General features: G+C 39.3%; 1 long non-coding RNA gene across 3 annotated transcripts; it reads left to right on the top strand.

Moving 5' to 3' along the window:
* The first annotated feature begins 2,241 nt into the window (after window positions 1-2,241).
* LOC122974400 lies at window positions 2,242-11,943 on the top strand. Of its 3 annotated transcripts, XR_006400380.1 has the most exons (4): window positions 2,242-7,625; window positions 8,581-9,428; window positions 9,669-9,700; window positions 9,924-11,943. It is a non-coding gene; the product is annotated as an uncharacterized LOC122974400 (long non-coding RNA). The 3 variants fall into 3 exon arrangements; XR_006400379.1 differs by lacking the exon at window positions 2,242-7,625 and having other exon boundaries at window positions 8,171-9,428; XR_006400381.1 differs by lacking the exons at window positions 2,242-7,625; window positions 8,581-9,428 and having other exon boundaries at window positions 9,451-9,700; window positions 9,911-11,943.
* The last annotated feature ends 4,712 nt before the right edge of the window (window positions 11,944-16,655 follow it).

Genomic DNA, 16,655 nt, shown 5'->3' with positions numbered 1-16,655 from the left:
GGTTGACTCTCATTCAAAAAGTGTCAACTTCTCTCTAGAAATACTAAGTCGATAATTTGTTTCAACAGGTTATTATGGTCTCAATCACTAAGTTTGGGCCCTCTAATAAGTCTGCTGATGGTCATTTTGGGAAATATTGCTTCATCAATAAGATTTGAAGACTCACTGGCTCAGGGACACGCACTGAGTCAGAATATTGTCGCAAAATTTCAGTAAGTTTAATGTTACTTGATTATGATACCTGCTACCTGTTGCACCCCAGCGACACCCTGCACTCCTTATTTGGAAGGTCTTGGCTCCAAATGGAAAAGATGGCGCCGACCATGAGCTGGCTCCAATGCAAATCAATGGGTGACATCACAGCTCGCTATCTTTATATACAGTCTAAGCTTTTGACACTGGGTGTTCCAGCTGTTTTTCCTAACTTGCTAAAGCACAGATGTCACTAAACCATGTGTTTTTTTTTTTTATAATTGTTGCTTTGTACACCCAAAGCCCTTCGGATTAGATATGATCCATTATACAGCTATCTTACAAGGGTGCTTATCTAAATCCTAAATTACTCACTTCCTGTAGGCTCCAGAGGTACAGTATCTCACAGAGAACATCAGTTGTTGTCTTCCTTGATTTAAGTAAGACTTCCACTGATCTGGTTTCATACCACCCCTGCAGCATAATCTACGTCTCCTCTGCTCATTTGCATACTCCATATGATCCAAACGGTCATGTTTTTGCAAAGAAATATGGCTAAAGACACAACGTCTGCTGCTAGCACAGTTAGCTGTTTAGGTCTGTCATTTGTAACTATTGAAACTGAACTTTATTTTAGTCCATAAATTATAACACAAACCATCAGAGACAATTAGTTCCCATAAAACAGCACAGTCAAAACCAGTCCAGCACAGCATGTTCAACATGTTCTTATGAAGTGAAAAGATGTAGGCTTGAAATACAGATTATCACGCCTACTTTTCACACATTACATAACTTTATTTGGCTTCAAAAGTAATAAAACTTATCATATCGTCACCATACTAATGCCAAATTGCTGTTTTGATCACACAATCACAGAAGAGCAAGCTAAAAACTTTTTCTAGTTTTTATTCCCATGAGTGTAAATCTGAAAGTGGTCATAAATTGTCAACGTGGGAACAGTGCGTTCACACTTCAGGGGCGTAAAGAGACAGCGAGAGAGAGAGAGAAGCATAACCTCACAATCATGTATCAGTGACTCCTGTCTGGGTAATTTGTTTCAGTTTTCTTTGCACCAACAAACAGGCGGAACGGTCTTAAAATAGATTATATTGAACATTATTAATTAGCCGTCGAAGGACTAGAATGTCAGTGCGTGTTCGGTTGGTATGCTGCCATCCAGATGCTTCCCTGCTGCTAAATCCAAAATGTAAGCACACTGACATTCACCGGGAGAGAGAGGAAGAAAGGAAGGAGGGAGTCATAATTGGTAGTGATTGCACCAGCTTCTCCTATCACATCATGGTTTGCTCACAGGAGTGAAATTATGCTTGCCTGTGTGTGTGTGTGTGTGTGCTGCAGAGAGTTCAAGACACACACAGAGAGAGAGAGAGAAATCTGTCCAAAGACGTCAAACCAATATTTCAATTTAACCTTTCGCGTGCTCTGAAAGTTTAAACTGAACACTTAAGCTCACTTGAAACAGGGCATCAAGTGACGTAAGTGCACACACACACACACACACACACTTACTTGTCCAGGTCTCTGAGGCATTTTGTGTGCCTACGTGAGTCATCCCTGCTTGACAACACTGAGAAACAGTTAAACAAGATAAACATGGAAAGTAGCTGCGCAACCTTCTGGTCACACACACACACACATATCGTCTCTTTGTCACATTCACATCCTTTCTCTCACACGCACATTTCATCAACTGCAAATTTACTCACTTCCAGTACGTTGCACAGAGACGCCCTCATTATCTCACACCTCCAAACAAATCACCACCATTTCCTCCACACACACACACACACACGTCGATTATTTCACTGTTTATGTAAACGTCTTCCTCAGAAGGCCGAGCCCGTACAGCCGGCATGAAGGCAAAGGTTTCCCGTTTGTACTTCTAATCAGCATGAAATAGCTTGTTAGCCGCTAATCTGATTGAATTTCCTCCATAAAAAGGCCCGAAACAAATCGATCCAGAAATATCTTGCGCCGGCTTTTTTCGGCTTTGTTTGTTTGTTTTCTATTCTTGGCGTTTCAAATACCTGAAGCTTTTGTGAGCAAACATAAAGAAGCAGCTCTGGAGATGGGGGGTGGGGGGGGGGGGGTGGGGGGGGGCATATTAGCTGCAACATACCTCTTGCACGTGTTCTGCAGCAGCGACACACACGCTAACAGACACACACTGCATTGATTCATTTTACACGTGCTTACTACTCAAGAACAGAACGTCACTTGAACGGACATTGATTTCACATTTTCCCATCATTCACTCATTTTAATTATGATTGTTATTGACAAAGCAGAGGGTGCGATTTGTGTGCTTCTCACTCCACCTCCACATTTTATTTTTCTGAATAAAATCAGTGTCTTAGTGAGGTGTCGTTGGCTCCAGAACATCCTTGATGCTCCTCGTCATAGATTCACCAAGTCTCTGGGCTGTTTTTGCAAAGATATTCCCTCATTGTGTTTTGATGATGGTGGTGGAGAGTGCAGTCTAAGGGGGTTTTCAAACTAAAATGCATCACTACAAACTACGTGGCAACTTTAACTCCAGTTATTGGTTAGATGTATTTGGGGTAAGAACTTAAACACAGGAAAAAGGTCCTGAAGAGGGTCATCTGGCCAAATGCAACGTTCTTCATTGCACTAGCTCAGGTCAGACCTCAGTTCACTCTCCGGTTAGCTGCTAGCAACTATTGATTTCATCCATCTGCATCCCAGTATGTAAAGCGCACCTTGCAGACCTTGCAACTTGCAGAGTATGTCTAGGAGTTGGTTCCCACCACAAACAAACTGCTCCAGGGTTCATTTGGGACCAGATCAAGACCACTTCAGTACGGTTGGAAGGTGGAAAGGTGGAAAACAAACCAGAGTCTGATTCAACCAAACTAAAAAAAGCGCAGCTCTGAAAATGCCCTAACAAAGTCCTTCAAAATCCCCTGTGGGTTTTTAAAATGCCACTGTGTCTAGGAAGTACATTTATATACAACTAATTTGCAACAGCACATACGAAGGAGGGAAATATAAGGCAGCGCTTGGTTAAGGTTGAGGAAAGATCAGTCTCGGTTTGATACAGAAACAACTCTGGAGTTAGGCTACTTGAAGCACTAGGCATGACATTGCAGTCTTTCACTAACCTTAACCATCACCACCATGACTTCTAGGATGTCCAGCGAAATTCAACTGTTTACATCAACCTGCTGCTATCTTCACTCCACCATCACCACCAGCATCAAGACTCTGGTCGATTCTGTTATATCTCCTATCTTCATACGGGCCTAAACTTATGAAGATGTTTTACATTGACAGAGTCTAATTACTAAAGACTGTTGCTCAAAAAATATTGTTTTACACTCCCAATTGAGCTCTATTAATTGAGCTGTAGCCAGTGCATTTGCTACTCAACAGGCTGCTTTGCAGGTGAAGATCTTCTGATATACTAAAAATTGTATTTGAAATTAAATGACAAAACAAAGTAAACTGCTGTCTCCTGTATCAAAGTCACACACTTTGGTTTTGAGTCACTATAACAAAGTCAAGCTTCCTCCGTTATTTGGAGATGCAACTGTCGTATCATGTTATTCAAACAACCACACAAGAGATCCTGGTGCAGTGAATATAAAACACAGGCATTTGAGCATATGATCAATGCTGTGTCTTAACTTACAGGCCTCTGTAGCCTATAGATAGTGTTTCCTTCCCTGGATGCAAAACACAGCACAGCATATTTATTTGTGGTGTATGCTTTCTATGTGCAGCCTGCATCAAAATGGATAAATCATCAAGGTCTCTCTAGCTCTCTCTTTCTCACACACACACATACACACACAAAGCAGATTCATACTGTCAGATCTTGATGCATAATTTCCTATTTCTGCTCAAAAAAAAAAGCAATCATATGCAAAGTGATGAAACACAAAAACACACACCCTCCCTCTCTCTCTCTCTCTCTCATTCACTCATTCTCACACTAACACAAACTCAAGAGTCAAAACTGCACTCTTCATAGTAGCTTTAGCTTAGGGATTATCACTACAGTAAAGGGCTTATTAATATATTGACCAGACAAATGTACAAGCTGAGATCAATGAACCAACAACTGCAGCAGTGCATCCTCCATTACAATGACTAGAGCAGCAACAGCGCTGATAAGGCACAGGAGGAGGTGATTTAAAAAATAAATTTCAAGGTAGGAGGAACTGCAGTGTTGCATAATTCAGGTTCTTGTTTAAGAAGACGTACCATCAAGTCACTGTCTTTTGTGATATTGTTTAAAAAAAAAGTAGCCCAGAGAATATTCAAGGTCTGGGTTACTGTGAGCTCTCTTCAAGAGGAGACAAGAGTGACCAGCGTTCATTCATTTCATGTAAGTGCTGGGAGACCGAGAGCATCAAAGAGCTGAGCACTGGCAACTTGACTACGGGGAGAAAATTGAACAGAGGTCTGTCCATCAGGCTGTCGAGAACGCCTGGGGAACAACAAGAAAACCTTGTGTATTTACACGGGAAAACCTCATTGCCCAGCAAAGGCGCTCTCCTGACAAAGTGTCTTTCAGCACAGAGACTACTACTACTCACAAAGCCTGTAGCACTCTTGGCCCACTGGTTTATCAGATGGCTGTCTCGCTTCGAAAACCAGCATAGACTATTCTTGTATTGACGTCGCTTTCTCCCTACGCTTCTATTAGGTGGCTTTTGTCTGAATCGCCCCCTCGCTTCGCTCTCATCGGCTGGTTATCTTCCGTGTCTGGAGTGGAAGATAACTCGCCACGCCATTGGCCCGTCACCGCCTCCAGTCTGGCGGAGACCGGCAGAAGGAAAAAACAAACAAAATACATGCATGACACAATTCAAGAACATATGGAAAGAAAATTCTACACACCAAGTAAACACAAATCAAATATAACATAATATAACAAAGTATAAATTATGACGAGCACTAAACACGCCAATAACAATCCAATAATCAGTATCTGCAGTGTGTCACCTTTGTAGAGACCTTTAAGTGAAAAGAAAAACGCGTGACAGATTTCAGAGATTGTAGGTTCCAACACGTCTGAGGCTCCTGATGAAAATGTTGATTGCTTTGTGTGTTTCTATGGAAACAAAAGGTCTGTGATTTGACTATACCTTTAAAAGGTATGTCGGGAATGATAACTTGTCTTGTATATGAATGTGTGTGTCTGTGGATTTAAAGTAAACACTAGTTTACTGTACCCGGTGGATTTTCAAAAAACAACACTAATATCTCAAAAGTTTCTACATCGGTGGCATATTTGACATTTATGGAGGCATGATGGTTATCAAGTGTATGTATAAAGTCTTTAAAGGCCTTTATATCATATGACAATACTGCAATGATATCCTCTATGAAGAGTCCAAGTTTGCACATGGAAACCTCTTGTTCCCACTCAGTCATATAAAGGTTTGTATAGGACGCACGTTTCCTATCAATCAGATTTGTAGTTATAATTGCCTGGTATCTTCAGGATCAGGATCTCTACTAAATATGGTTTTGATTACTTTTAGTCCCATATACATGATTTTGGTGTATAAGATGTCAATGTCAATTATGAACAGGTATACAGAGGCGCCAAGAAACAAAAAATCATACCAGTTCTTTAAATAGCTGGGACGCCTGGTGGTAAGAGTCCCAAAAAGTGGTCAACATACCGTGATATGTGATAAGCAGGCCGACACGGAATCTGCGCCCGCGGAATTCCGACGACACCGCCACAGATTTCCCGCAGATGTTAAACAAAAAGAGATGCTGCTTGTAAGTTTTATGTTTGAGTGTCATGTTTTTCACCTTTTGTAGAGGTTCTCAAAAGATATTTGGTGAAGTTGAGGGCCTTACTAGTTATTTACTTATGTATTTATTTGTTTATGTGTTGTAGTGTTAATTGTTGGGAGATGATTAATCCACATTGAACGTTGCATTTTAGTGGCCATGTTATGCTGGTCAAGTTTTCCAACAAACGTTCACACTTTGTTTTGAACTGTTTGTGATGAAATAAAATCTCAAATTCAATGGTTCTACTAAAACCTACTAAATATTTCTTTCAGCCTGCTTGAGGTAAAGTCAAGTTGTTTTAATGTATTGTATGTGTGCTTATTTTTGCTCAAAAACAATCTTTGTTATCGTAAATGAATATTGTCTATCACATTACAAGCCGTGTGGGTCTGGTGATAAGTCACTTTGCTAACATCTGATCTAATGGGTCTGCCAGGAGGAACTTTGGAGTGAATTGTCCACATTTCAGGCTCCTTTTGGATTTCTGGAGTAAATAAAATTGACATGTCTTAGTGTCATCTGGGCCTTTCAGGTATCATCTCTGCTTTGCAGTGATGTACTTTTCTGTGTATAACTTTGTTATATCGGTTCAATGGTGGACAGTATTGGTTTATAGTATTTTGTGTTGGCAAGTTGACTATTTCCATCATATGTGATTTGTTGTTTAACCATGATGACATTTTATTTTACCTTTGTCTGTCAGTTTTATGATTTTATTTGGGTTATCTTCTGATAATTTACCTGTTTGTATCTGGTCAGTAGACTGACAGGAAGACATGAGTTTTCTGCCCCGCCAGATCAGTTTCTGTATCGCTTGGCTGAACATGGATCACTCAATTTCCCCATTAGATTGGGTAAGTAAACTGGCTATGTTCAAGGTCATCTGACTGACCCTCCGGATTTCATCTCTATTGAAATTGCAGAGTCTCGGAATGAAGCTCCAGACACACATACAACAGTCTCCCAAGCCAGACGAACAGAGGATAGGGGAAGGTGGCTTATGTTAAATTTGGTTGTAATGTTTTACACAATATACTCACTATGTACAGTGCTGTTGCAGGTGTCCAGTGTATGTTCTTGTTGGCAAAACTGTCCCAGTGAAGAATTAGTCATTTGTAGCAGTTAGTAGCAAGGTTTCCTTTCTGTGCCTGTAAAAAGCGGCAAGGAGTGATTAATTTTGGGAAAGTAGATGTTAGCTTTGTGGAAGTCAGATTCAACTCTCCAATACAAGCCACTCAGTTGTTTTATTGAGGTTTTCTCTGGATTCTGATCTATTATTTAGTCCCACTGAGAGTTTTTTTTTTTCCCAAATATTTGTCAAAAATGATTTTTATCACACCTGGGTAGCTGTCACCTTGCATGACAGTATGGTTTGTTACCTGTTCAGTATTGTATCTGTGATGGCCACATCCACTAAAGATTCACTAAAGTTTCACAATATATAGCTCAAATCGAGTTGTCACTGTGGAACTCATTTATAATTTCATTTCATTTACACAACAGCACAGACGGCATTTGCATTTGAAACATTAGCCAGGATGATGCTGTTCTGAGTGAATGAAGAGGGAGAGAAATATGGAAATTGGCAGTGGATGTGATTCATCAGCACCGGAGACTGATGTCTGCCGAAGGTACAGAGTATTCAAGAACGAGGAAATATATGTGTTTAAAAACTTGGCTGTGATGACGGTAGGATGGTGAATCATTTGCCAAAAGGTTTTACGGAATTGTGGAACACAAAAGGAGCTACAGTAGAAAATTAAGACGCTCGACTTTGTTGCTGTAACATTCATTTGTAATCCCTCAATGGAAAAAAAAGAGCCACATACTCACTTTTTGTTTTAAATTACAGGTGACACCAGTTTCTGTTGTGCTTTTGTCCTCAGTGTAATTTAAGCTTTTGGTAGGATTAGTTATGAAAACTTGTCTGTAATGCACCTGCGTAACCTGATGATCATCGAAAATTATTCTCATACTGACAGTAGAGTGTTTAAGTCCCGCCTACGCACAAAAGTTATTTAAAGAAAATGTTTTTAATGTGCAAAATACATCATTTGGATAATTAAGAAGATAACATTTTATTGGTTTATTGGCTGAAATCTCTGGAACCCAATGGTTACCTCAAAAACAGGAAATACACAGTATCTAAAAATGTATGCTGAGCTTTGTAAAAAAAGGTGTGGCATTCTTGGATTAAGGAGCGCTTTCATGAGAAAGCAAAACACTGAAAGCTTTTGTAACTAAAGGTTGCAAACAAGATTTAAAGAAAAAAAGTCCACCAGCTGATTTTTTAAAAACTTTGGCAGGTGTGTCACCAGATTAACTAGTTTGTCAGACCACTCTTCCACTGTGAACATTCATTTGCAAACCCGCTTTTCCACATCAGTGTGGGAACATAATCATAAACAGCATGACAGCTTGGCGATCAGGATTCTTTAGTCAAATCTGGCTACAAAACTGTGATGACTCGTCCCATTTCATCAAGGGAAAATACATGCGTCACCAATCAACATCCAGCTACGTTTATTATGACACTCCAAGTCTGTGAGTGGATGTAAGTGATTTTTTTTTTACTGGCTTTTACAGAAACGACATGACAGAAATAACACGACGCTAAGAAGAAAGAAGGACATATACAGAGGAGACCTGCCCTACTCAATACTCACCTCCAATCAATATTCTCCCTCTGTTCCCGTCCATCTGATTGAAAGGGATGAAGCGGTTTCATGTGATTGCATCAGTTAATCAGTATAACCACCATCAACCTCTCATCTCCCATCGTAGCGTCCACCTGTCAATCCATTCTTAAATTTACATCTCCTTAACTTCACCTCTTTGCTTTGTCTTTACCATACCTGTCTTTGTCTATCTACTTGTCAGTCAGTCTTCCTTGGTTCCCTACAACCATTTTTTATCCTCTTTTCTCCTTCCTTTTTGCATTGACACTGACTTTACACTCCACAATATAGGAAACAAGCCATACAAAGACACTCATTTGATGGACGGGCTTGTCAGACTTGTCAAAATTAAATCTTTTCAACGTCAACTTGAGTCTTAAATCTTGGCTTGAGAAAGGTGTGCGATGACATAAAGTATGTTTCAACCTTCACCTTTCACTACACTTGAGCTGTGCTTCAATAGTGGTTTATGATGGTTGACTTCCTCTCTGCACTTTCCCTCAGGGGGGAATCCCCGCCGCCATTATAGGTGTTGTTCAATTTGTTTGAAAAACTAGAGTGAACTTGGTGAGATCGACTCTCGACGGGCTGGAGTGAGTCAACAACAACGGTCACACCAGAGGTTTATGTCACCCATAATGCACTGCAGTTATGCATTTAGTGCAAGAAAATACATCCATGGATAGGTCATGGTTACATACGTAAAACTCTGGTTGCTTACAGCCAAAGAAAGAGAAGGTTAATAAATTTAGCAAGGTAAGTTTTTTAATTAAAACTTAAAACCGCAACATGTCATTGGAGGAAAAACTATACAAGTGTAAGTACACAGACATATTTTCATATATTCAACCCAACTTTTATAGCTCTATGTGGCCTATTTATCTGACATTATCCACAAACTTTACATTTGCATCGACTCATTTGCTATGCCTGTGTTGATGTCGTGTAGCTTGATGAAACATTTAAATAGCTATGATTGTTTTCATTTTGTTTTAGGGTCTGAAGAGGAGACAGAACTCCTTATAAGGGTGAGAAGTAGCACTGAGGCTTTTTTTTTTTACAGGGAAGCGCAATGTTTCCAAACTGGCCTTGGAGTGAGTTTTCACTTATATCACTGTATTGCATTTTATCTTACATGTCTGGATTATTCTGCTGCTAATTTCATTTGTAATATACAATATTCATAATGTGCAGTTGGCAGGCATAACATGACGTGAATTGTCTTTCTGTGCAAACAGGGAAATTGTCCAGATGATGTGACTGCAGGGGAGGCTGACAGGAGCACACGCAGCCAAGAAATGGGAGAAATACAAGGTCATTGGCTTAAATTAGTCCAAAAGCCTTTTGTTTTGGCAAAAGTAAGCAAAATATTGACAAAACAAATGTAGTCATATTTTAAAAAGGAAAATAAAACCTGAGCTGCTACTCCTACAAGAGCAGAGACCGATCACGGAGAGATAACAGCAGCCTGATGGCAGTGGTTTTCCCTGATGCATGAGGCAATTGGGTCACAGCCATCGATTAGTCCTCCAGTCCTGATTGCCTCATGCACAGGAGGGTATCGGCCATCATCCAGCACAGCCGCTAGTTGGAAAGAAACCCCATCTCCTCCACCACAAGACGCCTTTAGTGGAGGTAAAATTACAAGGAGGAGAGAGAGATGTGGCCAGATTCGGGTGCCTGGAGGCACAAACTGAATTTTCGAGAGAATGGTTGAAAAGATGTAAATGTTAAATGTGTAAATGTTTTTGTTATAGCTACTGGTTTTTTTTAATAAGATTGTCTCAGGTAGAGATGTATTTTTGTTACTTATTGTTTATCATATTTATTCCTGGTGAGTTTCAGTGAATTTAAATAGAATCATAAAGAGTGTTTTCATTTTTTTTCCTCTTTAATTTAAACATTTAAACATAAATTTCATGTAAGCCATCTTCAGAAACGAATGTGTGAACTACATATTTGTGTGGTATTTACATTTTTGTGCACTATTATTTTTAATGTGACTTATAAATAGTCGTAGTCCAGCAGCTGATGGATAGGTGCAGAGATGCAGCCTGAAAGCTTATTTCTCATTGCTGCACCACTGACCTCAACAGCAAGTGGGGCTTGGGTATTGTCCCTCCATGCTTCCTGCACAGGCTCTTCAATGTCTCCAATTCCTGAGTAGATGTTGCGGAGTGCAGCCCAGCGGGTAATAATGGCAGGGACAAATGTAGGGTTGACCTCCAGGGCCTTGAAGACGATGCTAAGCCTCCTTGCTTTCATCCTTCCAAAGGCCATCTCGATGATGGAGCAGGCTTTGGCATGATGGACACTGTAGTGCTTCTGGACCATTATAGTGGCTCCCTGTTGGGTGTCAAGATGGAGATAGGTTGCTCTATGCGGGGATATCCACCATCCCCTACAAGGAAACAACCCGCAGGAGGATACAAGTGATTTGTGAATAGAGGACTGTTTTTGAGCACTCTAGTGTCATGCACTGATCCTCGGTAGCCAGTAAAAGTGTCCAAAAACTGGCTTACACTGTCAAAAACAGCTTTGAGCCAGATGTAATGAAACAGCTTTTTGTTTACGTATTCACTAGAGGCAGGACCTGCAGGTGCCTTTATTCTGATGTGGCACCCATCAGTAGCAACCACACATTTTCTGAATGACTCATTCTGAGCCAGTGCAGCAAAGCTCCAGTTCTCCAATTGTATCCAGCTCACTTGGGAAATGTGTCCTTTTTTCTCAGCGACCAATAGCATTGAAGATGATTGTTTTTGGGACAGCAAACGCACAGGACACCACACTATAGGACGCCCCATGTGCTGCGCACTGTTGGTGGACATTGTAGCCACCCGGTGGTGGTTTTGTGTATTGCTATTTGGGTTTAAGTTTAGTCCTTTGAGCTCGCCACAATTTTTTTAGTTTGTTCAGTATTTGCTAGACAGCAGATGAGAGAGCATGGACATGGACATTCCTTTTTTTTTCTTGTAATTTTGTGTTATTTAGGTAGTTTGTGTAAATGGTTGCCTTATAATTAAAATTAGCCAATTGTTAAAATGCTGAAGCTAAGTAGCACTAAGCTAATCAACCACATACTGGTTTTTCTAGCTACATGGGATTTGTGCAGACAATATTTTGTTGATAGCAGTTTGCTTTATGTTTTTTTTTTATTTCTGTTGTATTATGTTGTAATTATATTTAACAATATGATTGTAACATCCACATTTTCTGTATGTTCAGTTTTACAGCTTTACTCTTGGGTCAGTAAACTGTCTCAACTTTATATCAGCTTGTCTTCACAAGGAAGACTGTTCTCTTTCAGCCAAACTAGCCAGTCAGTTACACCTCGGGAGGGCAGAATATCCTGTGAGGCAGCCAAAGACACAAAGACCAGAATCTCCAGTTGAGGCTCCCAGCTGTGGGTCTTTTCTTTGCCAAGTAATGCCATCAAATTGTTGATGGCATCACGAGACAGCCTGAAATCTGTCTTCATATCTTCCTCGTTGCCAAGATAAATTTTCAGTAATGGAACTGAAGTGTTCACCACAGCATAACGAACAGATGGTGTCTGGACGAACAAATCAAAATTATGAGAAATACATACAAAACTCTAACAAACACAGACCTGCTTTCCTCTCATTTGAAACTGAAGCAACCATCATATAGACTTCAATTACTCCAGTTCAAAAAACTTTACACTATCCGTAATGTTTTCCAGTTTCAGTTTATCGCTCTGTATAAGTAGGCTTACATGTGTATAGGTTCACTCTCCTAGTTAGCAGATAGTTTCTTAAGAAAATCTCACTGATAGCTTGATATTTTACTGAAAAATATCATGTAACTAATTGCAGTTAATAATTACTTAGATTGTTGTACTGTTCAGCTCGTGTGAATTCTTCCCAATAGTGTCTGTAAATGTTTGGGAAAAACTGCTGCAAGATATCATAAACCTGCAGCAATGATAGTTATGATAATCATGATACACAAACAGAAATTTCTAAATGAGAAACTGATGCGGCTAATTACCATATGCTGACATATTGCAATTATTCGCCTCATTGAAATGAGTCTTCAGGTATTTCTGATGATTTGCAAAAAGCAGTATAGTGCTGAGCCTACAACTGGCAGTTGATTTATGATCATTTGGGCTGAAAGTGTACAAGTCTTCATCTCCTCCGCTCCTCTCCCGGCCACCTTCCCCTCTGCTCTCCAAGTGGCCCCCATGTGACGTACAGTATGTTGTTTTACCAAGTTCTGAGGGGAAGTTAACGAGGAGAAATGAGACAACTAATGAAACGCAGCTCTGGATTAAACTTGACAAGCCTTTTTCACAGCAGGCGTTTTGACTCGTCACTGTAGGAAAAGCACAGGTGTAACTAACGACCTTAATGGCTTCGTCCCAATAAGCCATGATAGTGGAAGCATGGCTTGTTCATTTTAACTGTGTTTTTGTGATGACTGCACAGTGAGAGAACAAACAGACACACACAGAATGGGCGGAGAGCTTTGTGAATGTGTCTGAATGAATCAAACAGTCAAATGTCCAGTGGTGGAAACTCACTTATTTCTACAGGCGACTTCTTGTGAATTTGAGTTTAATTTGCACTTTATTTTAAATACAGGATCTCTCCTTTAATCCAAGCACTTTACTGTGACTTTCCCTGACTTAAGTTTTTTGTCGTGCACATTTGAACTTGTAAAAAGCAGATTAGAAACCTTGTTTGCCTGAATACATTGCCAGGAAATCAAGAGTAAAGTAGCTGGGGAGACAAGGTCTTCCTCATCCTCTACCCTCATTACAGAAAGTGCATGTAAACACAGTGTGACAGCGAGCCACCATGCACAATACCAGAACCCTGAAACCAGCTAAATGGAATTCAGTCATCATTAATCTTATTTACATTATGCACACCTTTATTTTTTCCTACATGCACTTCACAGTGGTATAAACCATTTTTATGGCTACTGTAATGAAAAAAGTGGTGCCCCTGGTGCTACAAAAGAAAGCAGATTTATGCAGTAACCTGCTGAAGCCGAGAGAACAGCCGTGCTTGCAATTATTTTTTTTTATCTTAAAATCACAACTTAATTATTTTGTTATCTCTGAGAAAACGAGCTTTGTTGTCTCGAGATAACCAGATAATAAACCTGTTATCACATAGTTAAATTACGAAACTATATAGAGCAATAAATCACAGCTAACCAGTTTGATGTGCACAAGAGTGCAAAACACCCTGACACTTATGTAGGATTTAATAAGTGGATCCAGCTTGCAGACCCACATTTTTGACAACCTGTTTCAGTTTAATAAGAGTGTAGATGAAACATGTACCTGCTGCCTTCAGATATCTTTACAGGGAATTCATATTTTGGAAGACAAATTCTGGGAAGAATCAGACACTAATCTTCACTCTGCCTTGCGGGTATTATTGCCATAATAAGAAAACAAATGTCCATTTGCTGCATTTAGATGTCTTCTTGTTAGTGAGCGTATAATAACGTGAAACTGACAAGCAAACTTACATAAAACGGGGAGCTCTATGTGCATGCAAAAGCCTGTGTCTCAGAACAAAGGGTGTGTCATGCATTAATGCACAATTGACCTTAACATCTAAACAAAAATCAAGCTCTAAATGTTACGTCATGTGAAAGTTGCTCCATCTACATTCCTTAACAAATTCCTGTGGGGTTTCATTCCTCATTCATATATGCATGCGTGTTTCACAACAGCCCTCATCCTCCCATTGCTGGCTGTCATTTTCCAGTAGTACTTTAAACGTTCACATGAAATTTGAGTTGGTCGGGCGTTGTTATCTCGCTCAAGGGCAACTGTCTGCTAACAGAGCCTGTCAGCTCACTACACCTGCTGCCAAATTTTGTGTGAGTCATAATGGTAAACAGTATAGCACTGAAAATAGCAGGGGTGGGTGTATCAGCACATTAGCACTGTTGGGAAACTTCAAACTAGTTTAGTAAAAACTACTTTTATTATTTGCCCTTTGTAACAAATAGTTAACATACCTATGTATTTAGCTGTTATCAAAAAAAAAAAAAACATGTACATAAGCTGCCAAAACAGCTGTTTACTACTGTTAATGTCTCAAGATTGAATCCAAGTGATTGTAAGTTGAATGTCATACACAATTTTGCCCAGAAAAATAATTACCCCACATGCTAACGGCTAACGAAAGCTCAAAAAGGTGTGAAATTACATCATCTTCTGCATATTTATGGTTGTAATAATTGTTTGCATGTCGGCCAGTCTAGTACTGTGGTCCATACTGGAATATCTCTACTACTGAATGGATTGCCATGAAATTTCAGGTCAAAATTTGAATTAGTCCAATACTTTGGTTTATGAACTGCATTAGCTTAGCTGCAAAACTAATAACATCCCTATCAGGATTAGGTGTACATTGTGTTTAATTAGCGAATATCACCATGCTAATATACTAAATTATTTATGTTGTGAACATGGTCATCATTAAAGCTGCTAAACATCAGCATGTTAGCACTGTCATCAGCATGCTGACGTTATAATTTAGCTCAAAGCAGCGCTGTGCCTTACAAAGCTGCTAGCTTGGCTTTTTCTTCTTAAAAAGGGTTGATGTTTTACCTTATTTTCATACAAGATTTGATCATTTTCCTCTTGCTACAACTGAGTTCAGATGCCATAAACTCATAAACTTTCAAAACTTCAGTGAAAGAGAAGGTACAAATGTTAAGAGAGGACGTGTGAAAGAAAGTTTTTTAAATGCTGTTTTCTTGATCTCAACATAAGGTGCTTGTATTTGAGATAGCAATTTATTTTATATTCATGTAAACAACATTGATTTTTGTGATGTTCACATGACAAGCTGTCAAAACTATTAAATAACAAGTTTATGATCACAGGAAAACAAGACAAGAATATGTCCGTTTGGGCTTCCATACAATGTATCAGACACTGAACTTGATGCACAGACACAAGTGTGAAGACCATTCAGAGTAAATTATGAAGAGTAGAAACTGTAAACATTAGTTTTCCTGCTGAAAACTCCTGTCAGCTTGTTCTTCAGAGCAGTCACGACATTTGAAATGCACTACCTGCTACTGCTGCTTTTCACACAAAATAAATTTAGATTGTATTGATTTTACTGTGCACCATGCACATTGCATGATTGAGTGCCTGGCACAGCCTAAGCTTGTAATTGGTGTATAAGAAATATGTTTAGAAGATATGTGGGTGTGTTTACCTCTCTATATATCTCTCTCTGTTGTACAAATACAAAGGCAGAGAGATCAGAAGCTTGGCAGTCACATACAGTACAGGTGACATCATCCACCTGTTTAAATGGCTGAGATCCCTCAGGGAATTAGGTGCCTTGATAATGAGTAACCTGACATTTATGTTGCTGGTGAACTGCCTTTTCTTTCTCTAGCACCTTATTTCCGCTTTCCATGGAAAGTACAGTCTGTACACTAATAAAAATGATAAAAGCAGAAGATCCACCCAAACAGGTGCATCTAAATTAAGAGGTGAGTGAAAATGTGTAAGCATAAAGTAGCGTGGCCATATACACATCTTTTTTCGTTGCATTTTGGCAATTTCAGGGCACCGTACAGAACATGAATTTCAAATAGCAGTAAATATAGTGAACTATATAGGAGTGATTTCAACCAACAACAGACCTGGGAAGAGCTCGAATCAGTCTTAAATAAGTGAAAACACCTGCGGATGATCATCTGGAAGAGCTTACATGAGCTTAAAGAGACATAAAAAAAGTAAAATCACATTTTAATAGAAAAGACAAAAAGAAACTTATATTGAAGAAGTAATAATCATTATACCCAGACAGTCAGATTTGAAAGACATAAATATTCAGTTCACAATCATCTAAAACAAGCAAAGCAAATGTTTGTTTGAACTATATAACTTTGAGACCATAGTTCTCATGTTCAGAAAATAAATGTAAAATGTTTTTTTAAATAGTTTTCATTTTCCTTTGCTTGCAA

Source organism: Thunnus albacares, chromosome 22 (genome assembly GCF_914725855.1).
Source record: "Thunnus albacares chromosome 22, fThuAlb1.1, whole genome shotgun sequence".
Lineage (NCBI taxonomy): Eukaryota > Metazoa > Chordata > Actinopteri > Scombriformes > Scombridae > Thunnus > Thunnus albacares.
This window is presented reverse-complemented; position numbering and strand designations above follow the sequence as displayed.